General features: G+C 49.1%; 1 protein-coding gene and 1 long non-coding RNA gene across 4 annotated transcripts in view; one reads left to right on the forward strand and one right to left on the reverse strand.

Annotated features, from left to right (window-relative positions):
• The window catches only part of KLHL29 (kelch like family member 29), a 325,792-nt gene that overhangs the window by 204,829 nt on the left and 93,446 nt on the right, over nt 1–27,517 (forward strand). The window lies entirely within an intron of this gene.
• Nucleotides 25,264–26,342, reverse strand: LOC117062647. Its single transcript, XR_004428484.1, has 2 exons — nt 25,923–26,342; nt 25,264–25,774 (listed from the first exon to the last, which is right to left on the reverse strand). It is a non-coding gene; the product is annotated as an uncharacterized LOC117062647 (long non-coding RNA).

Below are 27,517 nucleotides of genomic sequence, written 5' to 3' on the forward strand. Positions count from 1 at the left end.
TAGCCTTGGAGCAGCTCCCCTTGGGACTGCCAAACAAGCATCTGCCATGACTGGGGAGCACGGAAGGTTTTCAGCAAATGTTTGTTGAATGAGTGAATGATGGGCTTTTCCTGAGCACCTACTGGAAGCATGCTGCACCCACTCACTGCTGTGGAAAGAAAGAAATTAGAGACCCTCTGGAGAGGGGCCCATCCTCATCAGTGGATGGTGGCCCCAGCTGGCCTGTGGAGCAGTGGCATTCACAAAGGGAGCCAGCCAAGGGCGCAGGAGCACGTCAGAAGCACATCAGGCTGCATGACCCCGGCTCCAGGGCCCCATTAGTCCTAGGGGTGCCGATTCCTATCCTGAGCCCCTGGTTGCCCAACCAAAGCTCCAGGCCACTCTGACCCTAAGACCCAGGAGTCCTGGAAGCTGAGCCCCACTGTCTCTGAGCTCTGCTTCCTGGAGCTGTCATTTGTGTCCTGGGGCAGCTGCTCAGGAATATACTGATCTGGGGGAACCGAGCAGGGACCTAGCAGTTGAGCTGCCCAGAGAGAGGCCCAGGGTCCACGTGGCCGCAGGCCAGGGGCCTCTCCAGGAGCACAGAGATGTGTGCAGGCCCTGCCGGGCCGGCTGCAGCCTGGGTTTCCTCTGAAGTCAGCCCTGCTTTGGGGTCACATGGAATTTGTAGTGGGAAGGAAGAATCCATCCTCTTTCCGTAGTAGACATGACAGGGTCGTGGCTTATCTGCCCAAAAGAGAGGGAAGAACTGAGAGCTTGTAATGACCTTGCTCCTTCTCAGGGACAGCCAAGAGGACATGATTCTTTATGAATCTGTTGGAGCAAACAGACCATCTCCTGGCCCCTAAAGGGGAATGGGAGTCACCGTGACCTTCTGCAGGTAAGCTGGTGTCCCCTCCCTGCAGGCACATTGGTCCAGGAACTTTACGCTTAACCCGAAAGTCTTTCTTGGGAGATTTTCACCATTTGGTTATGCAGGTCTTTAAGACTTGCCAGCTACCCCACTGGTCTCAGGGCTTCGTTGTTCTCTGCTCAAGCCCTGTGGTTTGTGTCCACCATGGAGTCATGCGGAAATTAGCAAGCAGGAGCGGGTGGGGATATCGACGCCCTAGATGAGTTGGAGTAGAGTAGAGTTGTCCTTTGGAAAGGGGGCTGCCCCTGCTCCGGGGAGTCCTTGGGCTGGAAGTTGTCAAGCAGGCTGGAGAAACAACATCTTCGTCACCAGGGTGCCTCCTCTGGTGGCTTGTTGACTGTCCAGGACTTCCAGTGTGATCCTGAGGCTCAGAAATGAAGAAAATCAGCCACTGATCCCAATGTTTTCTTTACTAACCCTGTGGATACTTGGGAGCATTCAGACACTGGAGGGTGTGGGTTGGATTTTTCCCATTCTTTCCTGTGTGGAAGAGTGGAGGTGGTCATAGAAGAAGGGTGAAAACAGGGCCTGTATGAATAGATGCACAGCCCTTCTACTCTTCCCCAAGCCCAGTCTCCAGGCCCGTGTGTCTAATAGATGCATCTATTCAGTGCATCTGTTTGGTGCTGGTACTTCTGGGTCCTCTTGGACAGCAGAATGTGTAGGGGTCCCCCTTTCCTGTGGGGTGGTTCCTCTCACCACTCCTTTGGGGCAGTGGTGAGGGGGAGAAGTGATGGAAGGATGTCAGACCCCTCGGGGAACGTAGGGTCAGGACCAAGGTGGTCCAGGGAGCCTGCTCCCATCTACTGTGCCTTGACCCCTAAAACTCAGCTGTGAAATGCAGCGTCTGCACCTCGGAAAGGCCTCCCAGGGGCTGCTCTTACAGTTTCAGTATGTCAGCCTGCACAACTCCAAGGCAGTGAATTCTAAGGGAGGACCCTCATTTTACACATAAGAGGTGGGAGGATCAGGGCACCTTGTGGCCAGGCATGTCGCTTACGTGCTCCTTGTCCACAGACTTTTCCTTCAGAGCCCCTCCCTCCCTGATTACACAGAGCACCGGCCTGGGAGAAGGGTCTGATCATTTCCCTACCACATCTTCTCTGTGAGCCCTTGTGCCTCAGTGCTACCTGTCAAACAGGAATAACCGTGTCTTCCTTGTCCACTTCACAAGGTAGTAATGAGACTGAAGTTAAAGGCTGGGTGTGGCAGCCCTTGGAGGAAGGGATTTAATGAAAAGGGTGTCTAGGAGTTGATTATACAGCAGAGGTGGGAAGGTTCTGGTTTCTCTGCCTGGCGCGTTACCCTGTGGTTTGCCAGACTGGCCTTATTTGGGAGCGCTCCGGGGAGCCGCCGGCTTCATGGAACATGCAGCGATTTCATGGTAAAGTCGGGCACTCGGAGGTGGAGGTGTCACCATCTGGAACCAATTCGCGTTTTCCTGAAGTCTGAGGCCGCCCGCAGACTTCCTGCCCAGCTCCTCCGGGCCCTGGAATGGCTCCCACCTGGACCCAAGACCAGGGACATTTCGTTCCTCCTGGATTGGTCAAATCCCAGACACTCAAGAGCTAACCCCCAGCCAACACCAGTGCCCTTCCTCGCTGACTTCTTTTCACTGTGTTTCTGTAAACACATTAAAAATGGCCTTCCTGGGTTTCAATTCTCCGCCTCTCCTGCCGTTTTCTCTGTCTCCTGATTTCAGCCTCCAGGATTGAAATTCTTTCTCCTGGTCTCCGTGAGGAATTGGTGAAACAGAAAAAGCAGGAAATTAATGTCCCAGCCTCCAGGCTCCACGCAGCATTAGATGGAATTAAAGTAGAATAATGAGTCAATGCACACACAACTCTGTTGTTCTTTGATTTTTCCTTTCAAAATTCATGTAGTGAACGCTGCTCCCATTCTACATCATCTTGGGCTGAGAGACGCACTAGTGTCCTGAATGAATTTACATACCAAATGGGTTTTAATTTTATATTTTTGCTTAAGGTCAGGACATTTATTTATTATCATTATTTATTACTGAAGCACGAGTGGTTTTAATTATTTTAGTGTTCCTCCTACAAAGCAGGATAGCTGCTAGCTACGGACCATTTTCCGTTTCCGCTCACATAAATAATATAGTTTTTAATTTCATGAAGATTTAGTATTCGTCTGCTTTGTAAATTAAAGTCATCGTTTACCACAACAGAGATGGAGTGTTTGGAATATCCGGGTGGACTTCTCTGTCAGTTTCTGGAGGATCACTTTTCCTAACTTTGATTTCCTGATGCAGGTGCCCAGAAAGAGGCACCCACAGAGGGCCTGGGAAGGGAAGAGGCTGTGGGATGTGGAAAGGAGAGGGGAAGGAACCCTTCTTTCCTGCAACGTCATTTGCCTTTCCATGTATTATCCTATCCCATTTCTCCCACAAAACCCTACCGAAGCCAGCATTTTTGTCTCTATTTTACAGATAAGGAAACTGAGGTCCCAGCATGTTAACTAACTTGCCCAAGGTCATTCAAATCCAAGTGACAGGTTCAAATGCTGATACTCCTGACCCAAGGCGTAGCCCTTTGTTCTCCTACCTGCCCTCTCTGTGCCAAGGCTTGGGAAGGTGGGCAGGTGTCTCTACACAGGCCTGGATCTGGACACTGGCAGAGATGCAGTCAGTGGTAGAAGGATGAGAGATGGACGCAGAGAAGGAGTGGGCAGGAAGGGTGGCAGGCAGCGGGCACTGCCAGGCTGTGGTGTGACTGTGTGGATGCAAGTAGAGGGGAGCAGTGTCCTGGTCACTTGGGGGGCAGAGGACGTGACCTCCTAGGAGGCAGTGTCCCCAACACACAGCCAGGGGGCTCCGTCTGGACACCCTGGAGCCACCAAATCTTGCAGACTCCCCTCTGCAGGTCCTTCTCCATCCCTTCCCACGCTGTCTCTCCACCAGGATCCCAGCTGTCCCAGGGTGGCTGCCAGGCCAGTGAATTGTGAGCTCCCCAGCGCAAGGAGCCTGCCCCTTCCGGGCACTGTGACTCTATGTCTGTAAATCACTCTCCTGCATCCCCATCCCATCCCCAGCTATCCCTGGGCCGGCTTCTTCCTCAGAAGTATTCCAGAAGGTTTTCACACTCCCCGTGGTTTGTCAGGAGGACACCGTTTTGTGGTATTGGGTCCACGTTTGCTGCCAGCATAGCCTCTGGAATGCACAGGCTGCTTGGGGTTGCCATGGAGAAGCTGGGTCCGTTGATGGTTTGAACTGAGCCGCATACAATAGAGCCCCTCGGCAGCCAGCCGGACGGGCAGGCCTGGGGCGGGGCGGGGCAGCAGCCTCGCACCCTGCTGCCATCTGCTTTGACCCTGCCAAGCAGCTGCAGCCCTATCCCTTAGGGTTGTTGGCAGATTAAAAACGTAATGGATTTAAATCATGCCCACCTCATTTTGCAAGGGTTTTCTTAAGTTCTCCTCCAGGCTCCAGCTACCAATCTGCCCCTATGAGTCTCTGTCTCCAAGCAGAGGTCTTGGTGTCCTGGTGGCTGCATCCCAGGGGAGAGGAAGGAACCCGTTTCATAAGCGCACTCACGTTGGAGCAGAACAGAGTCGCTAGGAGGCTCGCTGTGATTTATCAGGGGCCATGCCACACTGTCCTTGTGCACAACGTGGCTTAAGTCTAAACAGAAAATAGACCTCACGCTGAGTCATCCTTCTCCATAATGGAAAATGAGATTGTGCTGGCGGGAACACATCGTGTCTGGGGACGCACACTGCCGTCGTGGGAATGTGCCTCTTTAGCACGCCTTTAATCCCTCTCCTGCGAGCATCTCCCTCTAAACGAGGGTGATAGGAAGACTCTGACGCTGGGGCAGAGCCATCTCTTACACACAACGGCGAAATTATTTTCTTCATCTCAGAAACAGGCTCCCCCAGGAGGACATAAATAAATAAGAGATTCCTGGTACATACTTTACCCATTTTTCAGATTTTCTCCCTTCTTACTCATGGAACTAATGTAAGTGCTACTTCTGGAGTGGTCCCAGCCAGATAGGTGCCTAGGGATACAGGAAAGCTCAGAGCTGCATTTAGAATCAAATAGAGCCAATGGTGAAGTCTCTTCCCACTGAAAAGAGAAGCAAAATACTTTTCAGAGCTGGATCGCTTGCTGCTTTATATAGAGGGCGCTGCTTTTGGGGGACAAGCTCTCTCTGAAACCCAGACCCACATATTTTTAAAGTCTTCAGGGAAGGCTGTCTTTTAAAAAGGTGCAATTAGGCAGGCATTTGCTTATCATTTTTCCAATATAATAGGTGGAGAGATTGAGGTCACATCTCTGGGAAGAGTCTGATGAGGGCATTGTTTCCTCTGGGCCAGGTTGCAGACTTGCTGCGTGTCTGTTCACCTCTCTCTCTCTCTCTCTCTCTCTCTCTCTCTCTCTCTCTCTCTCTATATATATATATATATATATATATATATATGATTTCCAAGACAGAGTCTCACTGTGTCACCCAGGCTGGAGTGCAGTGGCGCGACCTTGGCTCACTGCAACCTCTGCCTCCCAGGTTCAAGCAATTCTCCTGCCTCAGCCTCCCAAGTAGCTGGGATTATGGGCATGTGCCACTATGCTTAGCTAACTTTTGTATTTTTTGTAGAGATGGGGTTTCACGGTGTCGGCCAGACTGGTCTTGAACTCCTGGCCTCAAGTGATCTGCCAACCTTGGCCTCGCAAAGTGATGGGATTACAGGCGTGAGCCACTGCGCCCAGCCCTGTTCACTCATCTCTAAAATGAGGCTCTGTGAGGTTCCTTCCAGCCCTGACATGCTCTCAGTCTAGGGAAGGACATGGGGAGCTCTTGTAGGTTCTTCTGCAGAGAAGATGCGTCTTCCTGGTCCCCATCCCCGACCTGTGGTCTTTCCGCAACCCTGCCCGTTCATGGCCTCTGGGCTGGTCCCCCTCACTCCTCCATCTCAGTGGGAGAGATGCACAGGATGCCTCTGGAGCTGGTGCCAGGAGTAAGGCCGCTTCCCGTCCGGGAGCACTTGGTTCTGCAGGGCTTGGAGGCATCTGAAAGTCAGTGAGAGATGAGGCTGGGTCGCTCTGAAGTTCAAGGGTTTGGAAACAGTGTCCTGGGTACAAATAATAACCAGCCTGAGTACCTAAGAGGTTGGTAATAAGAGGCACAGTAATAATGCCTGGCATTTATTAAATCTTTACTACCTGCCAGGCATGAGTAAGTGCCTTGCACACATTTTGCATCAAATCCTGTAGGGCAGGTATTATCATCCCTATTTTAAGATGAAAAAACTGAGGGTTAGGGAAGTTCATTTACCAAGATCATTTGCAAAGTAAGCGACCTTGCAGGATGTTGAAGTCAGGTCCATCTGACTTCAGGACAGAGTGGAAGAGTTTAACATCCTTGTGTTTGCCTCAAGCAAAAAGGAAAATTCAGATGATGTTCATTGTACTGCACTCACATATACACTGTGCACAAGCACACACACGCCTGCCCTGGCTGTTCCCTGCCAGTCACGTTCCCTAGTGCACAGTGCCTGCTACAGCCATGGACAGCTGTGCGGAAGTCATCACTACATAGTCACAAAAAGAGTTGATCACCTCTCTCCAAGGACTGATCGCAAATTCACAAGCACAGTGGGGTCTGCCGCAGAGAAGACTTCCAGGCTGCTCATCCAGAGCACCTGTCTGCAGCCCCATGGTGGCCCAGAGGAGGGCGTTAGCAGAGTCCAAGGCTCCCTGTGTTTTGCTTATGACTGGGAGTGTTCATCATGTGTGACCCCTGGGCTGTCTTTCTTCCAATAATGGGATGCAGCCTGATAGCGCCAAGCAGCCAGCATTGAGATTAGGCAAGGCTGGGCGCGGTGGCTCAAGCCTGTAATCCCAGCACTTTGGGAGGCCGAGACGGGCGGATCACGAGGTCAGGAGATCGAGACCATCCTGGCTAACACAGTGAAACCCCGTCTCTACTAAAAATACAAAAAAAAACTAGCCAGGCGAGGTGGTGGGCGCCTGTAGTCCCAGCTGCTCAGGAGGCTGAGGCAGGAGAATGGCGTGAACCCGGGAGGCGGAGCTTGCAGTGATCTGAGATCCGGCCACTGCACTCCAGCCCGGGCGACAGAGCAAGACTCCGTCTCAAAAAAAAAAAAAAAAAAGAGATTAGGCTTGAGGGTCTAGAACTGCAGTGTCTGTGTCCCCCAAATCATAGGGGTGGACCTCTTCAGGCCCAGAAGGCTGGGGGTAGAGCAGTGTGGGCAAGGGAAAGCCAGGCTTGGCCCAGAGCCCCATGGAGCTGCCATCCCCCAGCCCAGCTTGCATGAAAGAAGGGTAATGGGAAACTCCAGGATTCCTATCCCAGGCATTCTTTCCTATTTAAGGAGTATTTTTTACTTAAGCAGCCACTTTGGAGCAGACAGGGGCAAAAGAAGTAGAGAATGTTAGGTTTCTCAACCTCAGAGGATGATGAAGATAAACGCATATCCCGCAGAATCATCTGAAGCCAGCGGCAAGGACTCTGGGCTGAGCTCCAAGATGTGGGTTCAAGGCCCGTGTTGCCCCTAGCCTTGCCTAAGTTCTTGGCGTGCCCTGGTCCCTGTTTCTTCATTTATCAAGTAGGGAAAGTAAAACAGCCCTCACAAATCAATGTAGAAAATGTCAAGGAGCTCTGCAAATGAGGAAACCAGGGCTTTTCTCATCCGTAATAACAAGAAGAAAAATTATAGAAGGAAACGTCTGTTTATTTAGTCATCTTTTCAGTTATCATTGACTCCTAAAGTAGTAAAATATCTTTGAATAGGTATTTTTAAAATATATACCTAATCTAATGAAATATAATTTTCTATATTGCATTCTATATAAATATTTCTATATTTAATAATTTATCATATGACATGTAAATATTTACATATATAAATATTTATATACTTTAGTCCATGTGTGTACATATACACAGATACAGACACATATGCATATGTATTTTGGAAAAGTCAGAACAAGAAGAATTATAAATGAAGATATTGGCATTCTTAATAGCATGCATAATGTTTTTCCTCCAGCATTTTCTATTCCGTGGATAGGGAGCGTGTGCGTTACTATTTGTAATTTGAAGACAAAGGAAACGTGAGCCCAGCTTCTTTGCGTGGTGCCCACCGGATGCCACATCCCTCCTTCTGTGCCTCCATCCACGTGCTGGTTTACATAGAACAGCTCTGGGTCAGCCATGGCTGCCCAGGTTCCTCATTCCAGGGTCCTCCTTAGGATGTACCCCAAAGGCCCAAACCCCCGATTCACTTCTTTCGTTCTGCAGGGTGTGCATATGCATGTGCAGGAGATATGCCACACTAACCAGAAACTTGCTCCGTGTTTCAACGTGAGGCTAGGGTAGGAGGGAAAAGGACACGTGTCCCCGTGTGTTGGCTAGAATGCAGCCCAAGCTGGAGGTTGGTGACACTGCAATAATTGGAGGTACGAGCTGTGAGGCCATTCAGATAAATTTTTGACATAAAAATGTAGGCTGGTTCATAAAAGGTTGCAGTGACAATAGGTTATAGTGACAGCTTTTCAACAATTGTCTAAGCCGCCAGATGGAAGGGGATTCAGCATAATGAATTATGGGTGGTCTGGACAACACAGTATCCTTTCATAGGCATGGATCTAAGGGAAGAATAAAGTTATCCAGGATGGCCCACATTGAATAACTCTATTGTTAAAACATGGACTGGGGAAGGAGAAAAAAGATTAGACGCTTGAAAGACTCAGCGACTGTAGCTGCAAGGCCTTGGTCTTGCGACCTGAGCACTGGGTGTTTGCAGCTCCCATCCTCTGGCGTAATGAGCGCTTTATCTGCCAGATTCCAGGTTGAACATCACGCCTATCTGGCAGGGCTCCCGGGCTTTCCTGCAAAGGGGGCGTTGTTCCTCTACCAGCGCAGCTGTTTGTGCGGTTTTGCCCTTTTGATTAAATTGCCTCTATCAGCTCCTGGATGGGACTTGTGGGACCCTTCCTAAGTGGATGTCTTCTGGAGGGGAGACTTTGCCAGAAGGAGGGGGGCTCAAAGAAGGAGTGGGATCATCAGGTTGGGAGAGGGGAAAAGCCCTGGCTCCCACAGAGTCCTCTCTGCCAGAATCCACCCTTGGCCTCTGATCAGGTACCAGCTGCTCGGTCAGAGAGCAGCAGCAGCCACCTTTGATCCTGTCTTTACTTAGGTGAGAATAATAACAGCCGCTATGATAACATAATGACAACCATCGCTTATTGAGTGCCTACAGTGTATGTGAAACTAAGCACTTTGCATCATCTCATTTAAACTGAACTCACAACAACCCTGTGATGTAGGTATTACCATTCCCGTTTTATAGGTAAGAAAACTGAGGCCTAGAGAAGCTAATCTGTATCTCATAGATGTTCAAATCGTTTGGAGGTGAAATTGGGGTCTGTCCTGCCCCCAGGTTTGTGCTCCTGGCCACTCATTGTGCTGTACTAACTCCTGAACACTCACGCTCCAAGACTAAACAAAAAGGCCTCGTCGAAAGCGGAGAGGAGTTTGTGAGTGCCTCCTAGGACCATTGAGGGGGCTCGGCAAGTAGGGGTGCGAGATTTGCTCCGCGGAGAAAGTTCATTTTAAATGTGTTTTGGATGGGAGTAAAGCATCCTTGGGAGTGAAATGTCTGCATTCAGTGACTTCAAACTGGGCTTGTGAATTTACATGAATAATTTGTTAATGGCAGTTTCAGGAGATGAAATAATTTACGTGGTCATAAGGGAGTAAAAGTCTGCCCTGGAATGCACATGTGTATTCAAGCCTCCCCCTCTGTGGTTTGCCATGGGAAAGCATGGCAGGTCTGAGGTTTTTTGAAGCCTTGCTTGTGATTGCATGAGAGCTTAGCCATGCACCCAACCTCATTGTGATGTCGTGCCATCTTCTAGACTGCAAACATCAACATGTTCCTTTAGGCAAGACCCCTGGGGTGGGAGGGTTACTCTTAGCTCTGAGGTACCCAGTGAGAAGCATGAGGGCACCTCCCCCACTCAGTAGTGCATCTGAGGTTGGTAGGTTCCCAGGCTAGCCCACCACACTGAATGACATGATCTTGTCTGATGGGGACCCAGTGGTTTCCATCCCACATCCTAGCATGTTGTTATTCATGCCCCAGCCTTTGCACAGGGCCGTGCTGTTGGCACACCAAGCCCTCTGCAGTGTTGGGCACATGGTGGGGGTTGGGGGTGGCAGTGGAGGGCTCGGTTAATAGCTGCTGCTTTGATATCAGGCTGTGAAGGACACTCTTGGGGCGCTGGGGCCAGGGGAGGACAATTGGCTGGGGCTGAAGCAGGGCAGAGGGAGCAGAATCCAGTGGTTATGGCAGTCACCGCCCTGGAGAAACTCACGCAGGGGCCACAGCAAGGGTCCCCCAGTGCATCCCTGGTCCCCTTGTGCCAAGATGAGCACAGAGTATCCACTGCTCATTTTACCCAGAATTGGAGACAACCAGAGTGTAGGGCCTTTTCATCCTAACACACTAGAGACAGCCCGTGCCCATCGGCAAGACATGACATCGTTCCTGTGCCTCCTGGAGCATCTCCTGAGTCATCCGTCCCACCCCACTTGCCCCAGGGCCTGCCCAAAGCAGGCGTGTTGTGTTACCCTTTCTCCTTGCGCTTTTCTTAGTAACAGCATTGGCTGCGGCTCCTGCACAGAGGCCTCCTGGAGACATTCTGTCCTGGTCGGCCCCAAAGGCTGGCTTTGAGTCAGCACGTCCATCCCCACCCTGCAAGCTCTTCCTCACTCTGCCCAGAGTCCTTTGTGAGGCCAGTGGGGAACTTTCAGGAAACCACAACGGGAGTAGGGGGTCAGGAAAGCTGTGACTGTGACTTAAAAGCAGGTGAATGTCCCTCCTAGCCAAGGGCAGCTCCAGGCAGCTGCTCTATGTCTCTATGTGAATTTTCTCTTTTTTTTTTTTTTTTTTTAAGCAACAGGGTCTTGCCATGTTGTCCAGACTGGTCTCAAACTCCTGGGTTCCAAGCAATCCACCCATCTCGGCTTCCAAAAGTGCTGGGATTACAGGCATCAGGCACCACTCCTGACCTCTACATGGGAAGGTTCTGTCCTGAGGGTCTGAATCCCGGGTCGAGGGAAGGCCTGGAAGTGTGTGAGGTTGGATCTCAGGTGCTGCTGAGGCCAAGCCAAGGGGAGCCATACCCCATTGGCTCAAAGAGATCAGGAAGCAGGAGAGGGTCTGCCCAGCCTGGGCCAACTTGGACTTGCCAGCAATTCTGGGGCTTCATAGACCCCTCTGATTTCTAAGAAGACATCACAGCTCTTGCCAATCCATGAGTCACTGAGTATGGTGTGAGCCACCCTCTGTGCCTGGCCCGATGGTGGGCAGTCTGGGGTGAGGTCGGGACAGTGCCTCTCTTCAGGGTAGGTCAAAGTCAGGGAAGTGACCCCCCCATCCCAGGGCAAACAAGGGCTCGAGAAAGCAGGTTTGAGGTCAGAGGTGAAGTTGGACAGCCTTCCCCGCACCCTGGAACTGTGAGGAATGCCCACCCTGTGGGAGTTTCTGTAGCTGCTGGAGCCAGAAAAGGCAGCCAGAAGTAGGGCCTCAACCCAGAAACCCTGTTCATCCCACGTGGCTGGATCCCACCTCCAACCAGCAGTCAAGGCATTTCCTGGGCCAGAAGATGAAGGCTGCAGCAGGGGGTGGGAGGGGTGGGAGGGGTGGTCAGGGTCCGACAGCAGGACAGTGCATGTCCTCTGAGTTCTAGGGGGACCTCTGCTGGGCCCTGAGCTCTGTGTCTCAGGACAAAAATTCCAGATTCCAGAACTGATGGCGCTTCCCAGGTCTCTTACCCAGCCACTTGCTTTCCAGGTGGGGTCTGAGGCCCAGGCCTTTTGAAAGGCCCTGGCATGTTTGGAATAAGAATTCTGAAAGTACTGATTTTCTAAAAGAGGGAGATTGAGGAGGCTGGCCGGGAAAGCGTACCGTTCCTCGGGTGCTGGAGCCCAGGAAAGCCGTAAACACTGTGAGTCCACACCCCACCCCTTCACTGTCTCCAGGCCAGTCCAGCATTGTGCCCAGCCCTGGGGAGCAGGCCAGGCCAAGGAGCCCTGGTGACTCCATCAGAGGCCCTGGTGCAGCTGCATTCACGGTCCAGTGGGAAAGGGAGGCTACACTCAGCCCATCCCCGAGCTCAGTGCAGGAACAGCTCTTACAGGGTTCCCCCCTGGCCACGCAACGTTGCCCCGTCTCCTCCTAAGGGACTGTGCCCAGAGGAGGTGCCCGGATTTGTGGCAAGGTTAACCACTGCACCATGAAGTCAGTTCTGTGAGCTCAGGCCTGGGAACTGGGTGCACAGTTCTAGTGTGGGTCTGGTCTTCAGTGCCCAGGGTCTGGGGCAGCCCCCGAGGGGACTGTGTTGCTATCCAGCATGAAGCGTCTAGACAAAGGACCGTTAGACAACAGTAAGATCATTTCTTTTTTTTTTTCTTTTTTTTTTTTTTGAGACGGAGTCTCACTGTCTTGCTCAGGCTGAAGTGCAGTGGTGCAATCTTGGCCTCCTGAGTAGCTGGGACTACAGGCGCCCGCCACCATGCCCGGCTAAATTTTTTTGTATTTTTAGTAGAGACAGGGTTTCACCATGTTAGCCAGGATGGTCTCGATCTCCTGATCTTGTGATCTGCCCGCCTCGGCCTCCCAAAGTGCTGGGATTACAGCCACCGCGCTCAGCCTGGAAGATCATTTCTGTTCTCTATAACTGAGGCAGTTGCTGCTGGTTACAGGGCTTGCTGATAAATGGCCCCATTGGGATGCAGGTGTCACAGGGGGAAAGACTTGACGGGGATGAAAATGACTGATTTCCTGGGAGACCGCATCCCCTTCAGCAGCAGCAGGAGCCCCGGAGGTGGTCTTGGGGGACTTTTCCTTCTGGTTCTGACACTAACCATGTCCTGAGAGCTCAGGCCCCTGGAGCACTGAGTGCCCATCTGCAAAATGGAGAGACCAAGTCACTTTGAGTCATTTTAGACCATCATAGATGTGAGCAAGAGGCAGGGTGAGAACAGAAAGGAGGACCCTCTGAGGTTAGAGGGGACCCCTTCCCTGGAGGTGGTGTCCTCCCACGCCTCTCCAGTGCCTCCTGTGCTCTGCTCCTCGCTGCCTGTTGGCCTGAGGTTCCCATCCTGACCCATGCTTCCTGCCCCCCAGCCGTGGGCTGCAGCCAAGGCCAGGGAAGCAGTTGTCCCCTCAGCCATTTGCAGTACAAGGGCCAGGCCCCTCTGATGGGGAAACAGGAGGGGCTGCTGGGAAGGTCCGCTGAGCACCCCAACTCCACCTGGCCCTGCCTGCTAGATCAGGCCTGATCTGACCTGCCACCGCCTTCCCTGGAGTAAGGTCTCAGCCACTGGGAGGACGGCATGGCCCTGTTCCTTTTCCTTTCTTTTTTTTTTTTTTTGGAGACAAGGGTCACTCTGTCACCCAGATTGCAGTGCAGTGGCACGGTCTCAGCTCACTACAACTTCCGCTTCCCAGGCTCAAGGGCTCTTCCCACCTCAGCCTCCTAAGTAGCTGGGACTACACAGCCAGCTAATTTTTTAACTTTTTGAAGAGACGAAGTCTCACTGTACTGCTCAGGCTGGTCTTGAACTCCTGGGCTCAAGCAATCCTCCCACCTCAACCTCCCAAAGTACTGGGATTATGGGCGTGAGCCACCATGCCCCGCCTGCCTGCCCCTTATGGAGCCACTTCCACGCGACTCTTGTGTCACAGCTGAAGGAGGCTCCACAGGGCCCAGACCAGGCCTTCCACAGAACACAGCCCCTGGTGCCCCAGGAACTAGGCACAGTGAGGGACCATAAGAAGCCCTCGCCATTCATCTTCTCTCAGTATTTTTTGAGCTATAAAGTCGATTTGGTCGTATTTCAGAACATGTAACTCCGTAGTGATTAGACTGCCCATGAAAATAGACACATATCCTAGCCTCTGGGCCCAGTAGAAAGAGGAACTATAATAAAAGCAAAGAAGTCATTCAAGCTCTCCTCCTCAGATGCTTAGCACACATGAAATCCAAATCCTTAGGAACTGGGAAAAACTTTTTATTTATTTATTTATTTTTATTTATTTATTTGTTTTGAGACGGAGTCTCACTCTGTCGCCCAGGCTGGAGTGCAGTGGTGCAATCTTGGCTTACTGCAACCTCCACCTCCTGGGTTCAAGTGATTCTCATGTCTCAGCCTCCCAAGTAGCTGGGATTATAGGCGCCTGCCAACACGCCCGGTTAATTTTTGTATTTTTAGTTGAGACGGGGTTTTGCCATGTTGGCCAGGCTGGTCACGAATTCCTGACCTCAGGAGATCCACTGGCCTCGGTCTCCCAAAGTGCTGGGATTACAGGCATGAACCACGGCACCTGGCCAAGGGAAAACCTTTCTTAAAGGACAAGTGACAGTATGGGAGTTTCAGGTAGGGGGTCAATCTGTGAGCGAGTGTGTGTGTGTGTGTGTTTGAGTGTGTGTGTTTGAGAGAGAGAGAGGGAGAGAGACAGAGAAAGGAGAGAGGGAGGAATGGAAAGAGGTGATTGATTTCAGAACATTCCCAGGCCTTGCACACAGTTTGCTCAGGAAGGCTGGAAGGTCCTCCTCCCAGCCGCTCTGCTGCTGGGTGCAGGGGTCTCTGGCCTCATTTGTATCATGTCCCTTGTGTGATTGCAAGGCGCCCTTCCTGTGACTCACTATGTCCTTGCCTTTCCTGATTTCCAACTCAGTTGAGCCAAGGGATCTAAGGCACGGGGTTAGGCACTGCCTCAAAGCATCTTAAGGAATCTGCCCAAAATTTCATGTTCATCCTGACCGATTTAACAATTAAAGGATCACTTTATGAAATTCCTTGTCTTATAAACGCAATTAGCGTTTTAATCTCCTGAGGGAACAAATCATTCACTACTTGATGGGAGTTGGTTTTATCGGAGAATTTTGCTTCTAAAGTTAAACTGAAATAAAAGCAGAGGGGAAGAGGAGAGTCATTTATGGGGCATCTGAGGGCACTTGTGGGCAGCTCAGGAGAGCAGAAGGGAGTTTGATGCTTGCAGAACCCACACTCAATGGCAGACACTGTCCTAGTCCCTTAGACACCCTTAACTAGGGCTTATCTTAGCCCATTCAGGCTGCCATAACAAAATACTGTAAACAGCATGGCTTAGAAACAACAGAAATGTATTTATCATAGTCTTGGAAGATGAGAAATCTACGATCAAGGCACTGGCCAATGTGGTGCCTGGTAAGGGCTGGGACTGGCTTATGGACAGCACCTTCTCACTATCCTCCATGGTGGAAGGGGCGAGCTCTGGTCTCATGAACCCCATATGAGGGCACTAATCCCATTGGTGAGGGCCCCACCCTCATGACCTAATCACTTCCCTAAGGCCTCCCCTTTTCATACCATCACACCAGGGGTTAAGTTTCAACATGGGTTTTGAGGAGACACAAATATTCAGAGCACAGCAGGGCTCTGCCACCCACAGACCAGGAGGTGGTGATTCTGAGAGGGCCTGCAAACTGCCCAGACCACACAGGAGCTCAGAGATCAGCTGGGGATTTGAAAGGAGGTCACTCTGACCCCAGAGAAGACTCTCTTCCCACTGTTCCAAGCTGGGAACACCAAAAGGAAGATGGGATTGAGAAAGGTTTGAGAAGCAGAGGGGATGCAGAAAAGGCCGCAGGAGACCATCAGCAATCCATTTTGGTTTTTTAGTCTTGAGCCAAATGGAAAAGTTACTTTTAATGAAATATCTGAAATCCAGTCATACCCTATCTTATACATATTTGGGACTACATTCTTTAGAGCAGGGGTCACCCACCCCCACAAACTGGTACAGTCCATGGCCTGTTAGGAGCCAGCTGCACAGCAGGTGAGTGGCAGGCAAGCCAGCATGACCGCCCGAGATCCACCTCCTGTCAGATCAGCAGTGACAATAGATTCTCATAGGAGCTCAAACCCTATTGTGAACTGTGCGTGTGAGGGATCTAGGTTGCATGCTCCTTATGAGAATCTAATGCCTAATGATCTGAGGTGGAGCAGTTTCATCCCAGAACCATCTCCCCACACCCCCAGCCCCATACATGGAAAAATTGTCTTCCATAAAAGTGGTGCCTGCTGCCAAAAAGGTTGGGGACCGCTGCTTTAGAGAGCTCTGAACTTGTTTCTTTTGTGAGCAAGCCTCTGTCATGTGAACTGCTGTTCCCCCAATTTATATGTTTAGTCACTTTAGATTCTCTCACACTCATCTCTTTCTAGGGACCCTGGAATTGTCCCAGGATGAGGAAGGAGGGAGGGCGGGAGGGTGATTCTCCAGCCTTCAGGTTGTCAGTAGTTGACCCAAAATGTCACCTTTTGGGGTCCACACAAGGGCAGTAATTTCCGTCTCCATTCCCAGCATGATGGGAGGGAAAAAGGAATGCACAGAAGTCATTTGGAGGAAGTTCCCACATACAGAAGAGAGTAAAACTGTGTCTGTAAACATGAAAATAACAGCATCTGCTGGTGAAGTTTTGGTCTTTTATTTTGTTTTCTCCTAAACATGTCTATAGCTTACTGTCTGTACAAGGAACTCCCACACGCCCATGAGGTCTCTTGCCTGTTGCCCTGACTTACAGTTGAATATTTCGTTTTTGTGTTCATCCTTCTTCCCCCACAAGACTGCAGTCTCCTTGGAGGTAGGGCCCAGTCTTTTTTTTTTTTTCTCTGTCTTATCTTCTATGCCTAGAATATCATAGGAGCTCAGAAAATGTTTGTTGTTTTGTTTTTATTCAAAGTTAGAGCTATAATTCACAAAATACACACCTCACATTTACTCTGTTAAATTCTTCCTTTAATTGAAATGCATTCATTTGGAGACAGCGATGCTGATAGGAACCAGATAACTGGAGAACTGATGATTTTCTAAGTGCTGTGGGCCCCTTAGGATGTAAATTACAATATGGAGCGTTTAGATACCAAACCCATTGGGGGAGGCACTGAGGATTATCCATTCTCGCACAGAGCACTCAATACAAACCCCAACTCATATTAATTAAAAATTCTAAATCACACAGTTGTTTTTTTTCTGCAAATCCTTATATGCTCTGTTTTATTTATCACCATTAATAATAACAATAAAGATAATAATAATAATATAACGACTATGTGATTAAGGTGCAGATAAGCAATTAGGAAACAAAATATTTACAGGTTTTTAGGGAGCCCTGTGCTCAGAATGAGAATAGGATACTTACAATGGAGGTTTAGTATGAGAGCTCGTTCCAGAAGATTCTCCACTGAGAGTTGAAGTCAGTCACTGGGTTCTATTTTGTCTGTGATTCTATCACCCTGTTCCCCTGATATCAATCATGTAGTCACTCATTCATTTGACACAAATGTATTAAGTGTCTCGAGCATGCCAGGCAGTGTGCTAGATGCTGGAACACAGGGTAAATAGAACGTTCCCCACTCCTGTGGTCTGGGGGTGGTTATGTCGTTACAGCCAGGAGGGAGATTGCCGGCAGTGGCAGGGCACTGTGTCTAAGACCAGGCCTGTAGGATGAGTTGGAGATCTCCAGGAGAAAGTGTGGGAGAGAGAATTCCCTGGAGAGACCTGGTGAAGAGTTGCAAGCTTGGTACTTGTGAGGACTGAAAAGTCATTGAGCCCTTTTGCTGGAGAAGGCAGCAATCAGAGATGAGCCGGAGAGGTGAGCTGGGACCACATTCTGAGGGCTGTGGGGAGCCACAGATGGGTTTTTGTGAAATAGAGAGCAGGTGTGCTCTTCAGAATGCCTTCCCCTCCCTGCACCTCGGCTGATTGTGGAGTGAGGGAATAGGAATCAAGGATGCCTGTGTGGAGCAGAATTTCATGATAGCTGTGGCCTAGAGATAGGTAATAGTGAGAAAAGGGGGAATGGGAGAATTTCAGAAATTCAGGACAGATGATGATAGTAATGATGAGAAATACATAATATGCACTTACCATGTGCCAGAGCCTATTGCAAGCACTTTGCATGTTTATTTGGTTCAACCTTCCAACAAAACCTATGAGGTAGTGACTATTATCCCCATTGTGTGGGCGAGGAAACTGAGACACAAAGAGATTAAAGAGTTGGTGCAAGACTACACTACTAATCTAAGTAGCAAATGGGAATCAGACTCCTGTTTGAGTGTGAACCCATCCCCCACCCCCATTTATTTCCAGAACCCATGGTCCACACTACTGTTGTCAGTGACATGGGGGGGTGGGAGGTCTGCTACTCAGGTAGGGAGGGTGGGCTGAGCAGATGAGTTGCTTTTGTGACACATACCCCTGACAGTCCCTTGGGGATCACGTGGTATCAGAAGCAGTGGAGAGTCCTCGTCCCTGGCTGGCCATCTCCCTCGCCACAAAGCCCTTCTTCCCAACACTTGGAAATCAAGCCTTTCAACTGGATGCTGGTAGTCAGGGACTGTCTTGGGCAGCATGGGGGGATACTGCTGCTGGGCCTGTTGGGCCCATGGCCAGGCCTCAGCTCCAAACCCAACTCTTGCTGGCCTCTTGGTACTGAATTGCACCTTGCTGTATTCGTTCTGGTGTGCTTTGGAGAACCAGTTGATTTCCCAGCTCCCTAACTTGTCACTATCTGAGTGAGCTTTTATGGAGAATCTGCTACTTTTTGAGAAGTTTCATGGACATTTTCATCTTTTGCCTGGAATGAAGTTCATAAATTGGTGCTTTAAGAGGTTTGGTCCGGAATGAGCTGCAGGGAATGGCTAGTTTAAAGACGTAGTCGGCCGGGCACGGTGGCTCAAGCCTGTAATCCCAGCACTTTGGGAGGCCGAGACGGGCGGATCACGAGGTCAGGAGATCGAGACCATCCTGGCGAACACAGTGAAACCCCGTCTCTACTAAAAAATACAAAAAAACTAGCCGGGCGAGGTGGCGGGCGCCTGTAGTCCCAGCTACTCGGGAGGCTGAGGCAGGAGAATGGCGTAAACCCGGGAGGCGGAGCTTGCAATGAACTGAGATCCAGCCACTGCACTCCAGCCTGGGCGACAGAGCGAGACTCCGTCTCAAAAATAAAATAAAATAAAATAAAGACGTAGTCATCTCTCCTCAGTTCCCCACTTCCCCATAGGCCCTCTATCTGCATTTTCTCCGTGGGACTTATATGGTTTCTGACTCTGAAATTTTCAGTTTCATCCGCCATCTGATCAGCAGATTGCCTCTTGCCATCACTTCAGCCTTGTCCTTTGCAAGGCTTGGTCCTGGGATAAGAAATAGCTCTGTGGGGTGGGGCAGGTGTCCTGAAATGCTATGCAGGAAGCCTGGGTCCTAACTGTGTCTCAATTCACTGCAGAAACTTGGCCCAGATCACCTTCCATTCTGGACCTCACTTGCCTCTGCAAAAGTGGAAATGCAAGTTCATGTTGTTGGGTAATATTTGCAGCAGTAAAGTCAGATAATAGATTCATGTATTTAGTCACCATTTATTGATCACTTATTCTGTGCCAAGCATAGTTTCAGGTGCTTTGGTTAAAGTAATAATTAGCAAGATAAACAAAAATTACTGCCCACATGGAGCTTACCTTCAAGTGGATGGAAAGACAACGAATAAGTAACAAAAATATCTAGTATGTTAGATGGTAGTGAGTGTTGGCAAGTTCCATGTTCAGAATGATCAACTAGGAAATGCTGACCAAGCCTTCTGTTGAAGACAGTTAGAAAAGCAGGCAGTGTCTAATAACCATTGTCTTGAAGGTACTGGAGAGATGACAAGACCCAGTGAGCTGCTATTCGATTAGGGTCTGGGAAGGATAGAGGCCTGTGGAGGTGAGCCTTATTCTTACAGCCAGTTTTCCTCTAGGAGCAGTTCTGAAGGGACAGATGAGAGCTGAGCAGGGTGCTTGACAGCAGGCTTGCAGGGTCAGAGGACCAGGATTGGAACCCAGAGTCTGCCAAGGGGACTAGCAGGTTCCACTGACCCCTCCACTTTCTTTGGCCTGGGACTCTGAAGGGCTGTACACTGGGCCCTCTGAGGAGCTGCCTCTCTGCTTCAAATCCTCTGGGTTCTCCAAAATGAATTAAGGTGATCCCATATTGCTAGTATCCCTAGGTGCCCAGCAGAAGCAGACAAATAATCTTAGGAGAAAGATATCATCTTGACCTCAAATTATTTCTAAAAACAATGTGCAAAGGTAGAATCTGTAACGTAATTTTAAAAATAACCAGATACAAGGAGACCACATTAGCAAATATCAGTAGAAACAACAGAAAATAGAGAGACCCATAGGGGTTCCAGATACATTGGAATTCTCAGACACAGACTTTAAAATAACTCTACCTTACTATGTTCCAGATGTTAAAAGATCAAAATTGTAATTTTCATTAGAGAACCAGAAACTATATATCTTTTTTAAAAGCCAAATGTAAATAACCACATAATACCCCAAATGAAGAATTCAGTGACAAGTTTAACAGATGCAACCAAAAAAAAAAAAAAGAATTATGAACTGAAAGATTGATTAGGAAAAAAATCCACATTAAGTACAGAGAGACCAGAGAAAAAATGCAAAAAAAATGGCAGGGAGGTGGGGCATTAGGAGTTACAGTGAAAATGTCTAACACACGTATAATTGGAATTCCAGAAAAAGAGGAGGAGGAAACTGTGTCAGAAGCAGTATTTCAAGAAAATGGGTGAGAACATTTCTAAACTGTTGAAAGATATCAAGTCATAGATTCAAGAAACACTCTAAACTACAAGCAGGATAAATAAAATCTACACCAAGGCACTCAGAGTAAAACTGCTGAAAATTAAAGACAACGAAAAATCTAAAAAGTAGGTGGAAGGGAAAGACAGATTACTTTGAAAGGTACAATGACGAAATATATAACTGACTTCTCAATAAAACATTGAAAGTCAGAAGTCAGTGGTGTGATATCTTTAAAGTGCTAAAAGAAATTGCCAGCTCAGAATTCTATACCCAGTGAAAATGCCCTTAGAAGACAGAACAAAAATGAGATTTTTAAAAAGTTCAGACAAACCATGAAATAATTTGTCACCAAAAAGCCTGGCTGGGTGTGGTGGCTCATGCCTGTAATCCCAGCACTTTGGGAGGCCAAGGCAGGTGGATCACCTGAGGTCAGGAGTTGGATACCAGCCTGGCCAACATGGGGAAACCATGTCTCTATTGAAAATACAAAAATTAGATGGTCATGGTGGCGAACACCTGTAATCCCAGCTACTCAGTAGGTTGAGGCAGGAAAATTGCTTGAACCCGAGAGGCAGAGATTGCAGTGAGCCAAGGTCATACCATTGCACTCCAGCCTGCACAACAGAGCAAGACTCCATCTCAAAAAAGAAAAGAAAAGGGAAAAAAGCCCACACTGAAGGAAATCCAAAAGTATGTTTTTCAGGCAGATGAAATTAATTCAAAACAAAGGTTAGAGTTTCAGGAAGCAATGAGAAAGCAACAAAAAAAATGTAAAAATAAGGCTATATCAATTGTACACAAAGATAAAAAAACTCTCATGAAACAACATGTATAGAGAGAAATAAAATAAATGCAAAAAAGGTTTAGAAATGGGGTGGGGAACAAATGAAATGAAATTATTTTAAGGCCCTTGACTTATTTTAAGGCCAAGGAAGAGAGTATAAGTATCTATATTACACTTCAATAAGTCAAGGATGAGGGATGTAATATCTATGGATATTACAATGAAATACAAAATACCTAATCCAAAAGAAGACAAAGGAGAAAAGAAACAAGGAACATAGAACAAGTGAGACCCAGAAAGCATTTAGCAAAATGATCCATTTAAACCCGAGTACATCAGTAATTACATCAAATGTATATGCTCTAACCAAAAGATAAAGCTTTCCAGACTGAAATTTTAAATTCTCACTCTATGCTATTTATAAAAAACACATTAAAAGAGAAAAGGTACAGAAAGATTAAAGGGAAAAGGATGGAGGAAGGCAAAAAGATACACTGTGCATAAAAGCAGGTGTAGCTACATCAGTATCACACAAAATTGACTAAGACAAGAAGCAATACTTCATAATTACTATTTTTTAAAAATCCACCCTTGGCTGGGCACCGTGGCTCATGCCTGTAATCCCAGCACTTTGGGAGGCCGAGGTGGGTGGATCACAAGGTCAGGAGTTCAAGACCAGCCTGGTCAACATGGTGAAATCCCGTCTCTATTAAAAATACAAAAATTGGCTGGGTGTGGTGATGCGCGCCTGTAATCCCAGCTACTCGGGAGGCTGAGGCAGGAGAATGGTTTGAACCCGGGAGGTGGAGGTTGCAGTGAGCCAAGATCGCACCATTGCACTCCAGCCTGGACAACAAGGCGAGACTCCATCTCAAAAAAAAAAAAAAAAAAGAACACCACCCTTAGCTCACCAGGAAGATGCAATAATTGTATGCATCTAAGAACTGTGAAAGGAAAATAAATCTTAGGACCCCAAAATCACTAAGCCGAAAGGAAGAGTCAAGCTGGAAACTGCTTAGAGCCAACCTGCCTCCCATTCTATCCCTTTAAAAAAGATTACTACTAAGATTTTAAAAACAAGCTATGGCCGGGCCCGGTGGCTCACACCTGTAATCCCAGCACTTTGGGAGGCTGAGGCGGGTGGATCACGAGGTCAGGAGTTCAAGACCAGCCTGGCCAAGATGGTGAAACCCTGTCTCTACTAAAAATACAAAAAATTAGCCGGGCGTGGTGGCAGGTGCCTGTAATCCCAGCTACTTGGGAGGCTGAGGCAGAGAATTTCTTGAACCCAGGAGGCAGAGGTTGCAGTGAGCCAAGACCGTGCCACTGCACTCCAGCCTGGGCGACAGAGTGAGACTCTGTCTCAAAAAATATGAGTAAATAAAAATAAAAAATGAAAACAGGCTACATACCTCCCTCACAAGGAATTTCCTTGTGAACAAAGGACAGATAGAACTCCAAGTCACCCCTCTGCTCACTGAGATAGATGCGTATCTGACTGCCTCCTTTGGAAAGGCTAATCAGAAACTCAAAAGAATGCACCCATTTGTCGCTTACCTACCTGTGACCTGGAAGCCCCCTTCCCGCTTGGAGTTGTCCCACCCCTTTCCAGGCAGAACCAGTGTACATCTTACATGTATTGATTGATGTCTCATGTCTCCACAAAATGTATAAAACCAACCTGTGCCCCGACCACCCTGGACGCGTGTCATCAGGACCTCCTGAGGCCGTGTTACTGGCACGTGTCCTTAACTTTGGCAAAATACATTTCCTAAATTGAAACCCGTCTCAGATACCCAAAGGGTTCACAGAACATAGAACATAGCCTCAAAATACAAAAGGCAAAAACTGACAGAACTAGAAGGGAAAAAATAAATACACAGTCACATTTAACACATTCTCTATGTAACAAAACAGACAAAAATAATGATAAAAATAAAGGTATAGAAGATTTGCAAACACAATTAGTAAACATGACAATAGCATAGAGAATATTGTACATAACATCTAGAGAATATACATTCTTCAGAATCACACACATAATATTGATAAGTGCAATGGAGAAAAATGAATACGGAGTGTTAGCTGTGAGATTTGAAATAGTACCGTTTGGAAAGAGCTCTCTGTGGTTGCCTTTGGGCAGAGACCTGAGGAGGTAAGAAAGGAGGTCACTGATGGCTGAGGGAGGAACATTGCAGGCTCCAGGCTGAGGCAAGGTGGGCTGGTGTATTCAGGAAATAGCAGGGACTGCAAAGCCATCCGGGACAGGAAGATGTAGGCTGTAAGCCCCCCAGGCGAGGGGCGTCCTGGGATCTGGGCATTGATGATGGGAATGGAGCCTGCTGCTCCCTGTAGCCCCAGGCCAGCTCTGCCTTCAGCAAAACAAGACTCCTCGAAAGCCCATTCCAGCCATCAGGTCCCTCTCTCCCTGTCTGCTTGGCCCTCTCCCTAGAACCTGCACTACCTTTCACAGCTCAGCGCTTCTTCCATGTCTTATCCAGTCGCCTTCTCAGGAAAGACACTAAACCTGGTGCCTGGGGAGCAGCACTGCGGGTCTGCAGTGAGCCAGGCCTTCCCCAGGGCTTCAGCTCATCCTCACAAGCCCGGGGCAGACTTTGTTATTAGCATTTTGCAGATGAGAAAACTGCTGCCTCGACTTCTGCTCTTGTATAAATACAACCTCCTCTTAGAGGCTCACTCTCACTTCCATTTTCACTGAACCGGGTGCTGCTGGGGACCCCACTTCCAGAGGAGGTTGCCGCCCTCCATCCACCCTTGACCGTCCAACCTGGGATCCTGAGACCCTGGGTCATATCTCTGGGACCAGAGAATAAGTCGGGACCCTCAGAGCGTCTCCTGTGTGTCTCCGCTGCAGGGAGCTCTAAGTCAGCCTGTAGAAAGGGGTGCAGTGGCCAGGGAGACATCCCCGGGCTCTGTGCGAGCCGCTGTGCCTCTCACGGTGGACCTGCAAGCCAGGCTGGAGCAGGTGCTCTGGGTGGAGGGAAGTTGCTGGAGTTGCACCTTCTGCGAGCTGCCCACCCCGGCTCCTGGGGCCTTTTGAGAAATCCCATTATTCCAGTGTAGGGGGCTTCACATCCATAGACCCCTTGTTTGCTGCCTGATAGTTATGCACCTGTTAGAGTCACTGCGTGGACACAGCCTGTGCTGAGAATGACAGATTAGAGTGAAGTGACCGTGACCTGGTTCAGCTGCGCCAGCCTTCTTGCACGTCAGCGTCACTGTTCCTTTCTGATCAGCACAGCCAGTGCCTATGTCTGTCCCCTGTCAGATGAAAGATGGCAGATAATCCCTCCCCAGACCCCCTCTGCTTCTCTTTCGGGAATCAGGCTTGCTGTGGCCTCTGGGCTTCCAGTCCTGGTGGCCTTGATCCCTCCTCCTAAGGGATCCAGGGGTCAGTCCCCTTGGAGCTCTCGGCAAGGAAGACCTCACTGGGCCTATGGGTCCTGGCCAGGGGGGTGGACCTCTCTGCTTCTGGCCACTGAGCCAGGTCTGCTTCTGCCATGCCTCCCGAGTGGCAGCCTGACCATGAGGTTGCACCCCCGACCCTGCCCTCCCACACTCCAAGTCTGCCCCTCCCTCCTCAGCTTGGGGTTCTGTTCTCTTGAGCCCTACAAAAAGTTCATACTCAGCCTGGGGTTCATTCTGCTCTTCGAGCCTGACAGAAAGGCTGCGGAGGTTGGGGAGCCTTGTAATGCTCATTTTACCTAAACTAACCTTTCTTAAATTGAGGGAGCGAGGGAAAGATGAAAGGAGAAAAACACGCACACACACGGCAATGTAAGTTAAAGAAGAAAACGTTTACCAAGTCTCTGGATATTGTCTTCACCCCGCGTCCTATTCTGCTGAATAAAGAAAACAGAGGTGCCTTCGGGCTTTTTAAAATCAAGATTTTATTAAAAAGAAACAAGTTTCAATCAAGCAAACAATTCACAAAGACATTTTCCAGAATAATGAGAATAATAAAAACCATCATTTTTTGGAGAGGCCAGTTCCTTTCCAGGGCCTGCTGTGGTGGGCTTGGCACCCATCATTCTTGCCCATCCCCTGAACTGTCAGAGAGATCTTATCCTTTTCTGGAAATGAGCAAACGGGTTCAGAGAAGTCTAGTGACCTGTCCAAAGACACAGGGCCCCTGAAAGGGATCTCTGTTGTTCGCACCAAGTCTGTGTGCCTCTGGCACCGTTCCCAGGGTCGTTCACAGCAGGGCCCGGCTCAGACCTCGGCGGGCAGCGAGAAGAACACACGGAGTGTCTGACTTCCAGCACGAAGGGGCATCCTGTCTTGCGTTTCTGTTTCCCATTTCTGAGCATTCTCTCTGGATTACAGCCGTGACCGCCGTATCGCAGCGTGTTTGCCCAGCCCGGTTTGAGTTGTAAGCTGGTGAAATAGAAAAATCCTTGTGAAAATATGAACACACTTTTATTTACCAAAGGTAAATGAAACCTTTCACTGTTCTGAAGGGTTTCCATTTTTCTGTCTTTTGTCTCCTCCCTTTGATTACCCATAACATTAACCTTCAAACAACCTGGCAAATTCAAGTCTCTGATTTCCCGGCAGCCTCCTCCTTCAGCCAGTCAGGGCACCTGTTGCAGGTCCTCTTGGGGTCACCAGGCAGAGAAGCCTCCCTGTGCCTCACACCCACCCACACCTGTCCCCCTGTCCTGGGGGAAGGCAGTTCCTGGCTGGCCCATGGTCACTGTGAAGCGCTCCTACTTAACAATGCAAGTAGCCATTCCTCTGTCCAGCTGGCTTTGACAAGGCTCCGCTGCCACAGCTTCTTGCCTGTGGCTCTGTGGTGGGGAAAAAAGGAAGGAAAAATGCGTTCCATGCAGGGCCTGTCACTGCTGTAGAAACAGCAGTATTATTTTCAGGGATGTTGCGTTAATAAGGGAAGGCTGTTTCTTGGAAAATACTGCCTTCAAGTACTGTGACTCTTTTCAGGTTATATAAAAGGGCATTAGGCAAACACTCAGAAATTCAGCAGCTTCCCTGGTTGGGAGTGTGGAGGGTGGGTGGACCAGCTCCTGTGCACCTCCAGCGGCAGCCACGCAGAATACGAATTGGCTGCAGTTACCGTCCTCATCAGCCCGCAGTCTGGATAGTATCAGCAATAGGAAAGGTTACAGCTTTTCCTGTGATGTATTGCTTCTTCAGAGAGTATTAAAGATGTTTTGAATCTATTTTTTTAGGAATCTTGAAACCACCAGTGGAACATTTTTGCTGTTGTGGGTAATGCACAACATAGCAGCGTAGGAAGGCCGGGCCGCGAGAAGGACCCGAGAGTGTTGGAAGCACCGAAGACAGCGCCCGTTGTCATTTTAACAGTGAGGAAGCAAGCGAGGCAGAGCATATGCTGAGGTGTGGAGCAGCTGCGACTGGGAAGCGTGTTATTTCTTTTATTTGCTGGGGGGCGGAGAAGAGGCAGACACCGCATCTCCTGGGAGTGGGCAGGATTTATTTATTGGGAAGGGAGTGCCAGAGGAAAAGTTCCGTCATCATGGAAGGAATTCTCCAGCCCTGCTTAGTATTCTTACTGTTTGGGCTTTTTTTTTTCCCCCTGCCTGGACGCTCCCTACCCAAAGGACAGATTCAAATAAAAATTGTAGCCAGAGCCGATGTCTTTGTAGTAGATGGTGGGACAGTGATTTTACCTGTCAACTTGACCAGTCCATAAGGTGCCCAGATATTTGGGCCAAAGATGATTCTGGGTGTGTCCGTGAGGGGGTTTCTGGATGAGATTAAGATTCAAATCAGTAGACTGAGTAAAGCAGCTCGCCCTCCTCAATGCGGGAGGGCCTCATCCAATCAGTCCATCAGCCTGAATAGAACAAAAGCTGACCCTGCTGTAAGTAAGAGGGGTTTCTCCTGACCGCCTTTGAGTTGGGCCATTGGTCTTTTGCTGCCTTCGGACTGGAACTGAAGCATCCACCCTTCTTGGGTCTCCAGCCTGCAGGCTTTTGGACTGAAACGATACCAGTTCCCGCTCCTGGGTCTCCAACTTGCTCACTGCAGATCTTGGGACTTCTCGGCCTCCATGATTACAGGAGCTGATTCCTTATCATAAATCCTATATTATATATATAATTTCTATCCTATTAGTTCTGTTTCTCTGGAGAACCC

This window comes from Trachypithecus francoisi, unplaced genomic scaffold, assembly GCF_009764315.1.
Source record: "Trachypithecus francoisi isolate TF-2019V2 unplaced genomic scaffold, Tfra_2.0 Lachesis_group17, whole genome shotgun sequence".
In the NCBI taxonomy this organism is placed as follows: Eukaryota; Metazoa; Chordata; class Mammalia; order Primates; family Cercopithecidae; genus Trachypithecus; species Trachypithecus francoisi.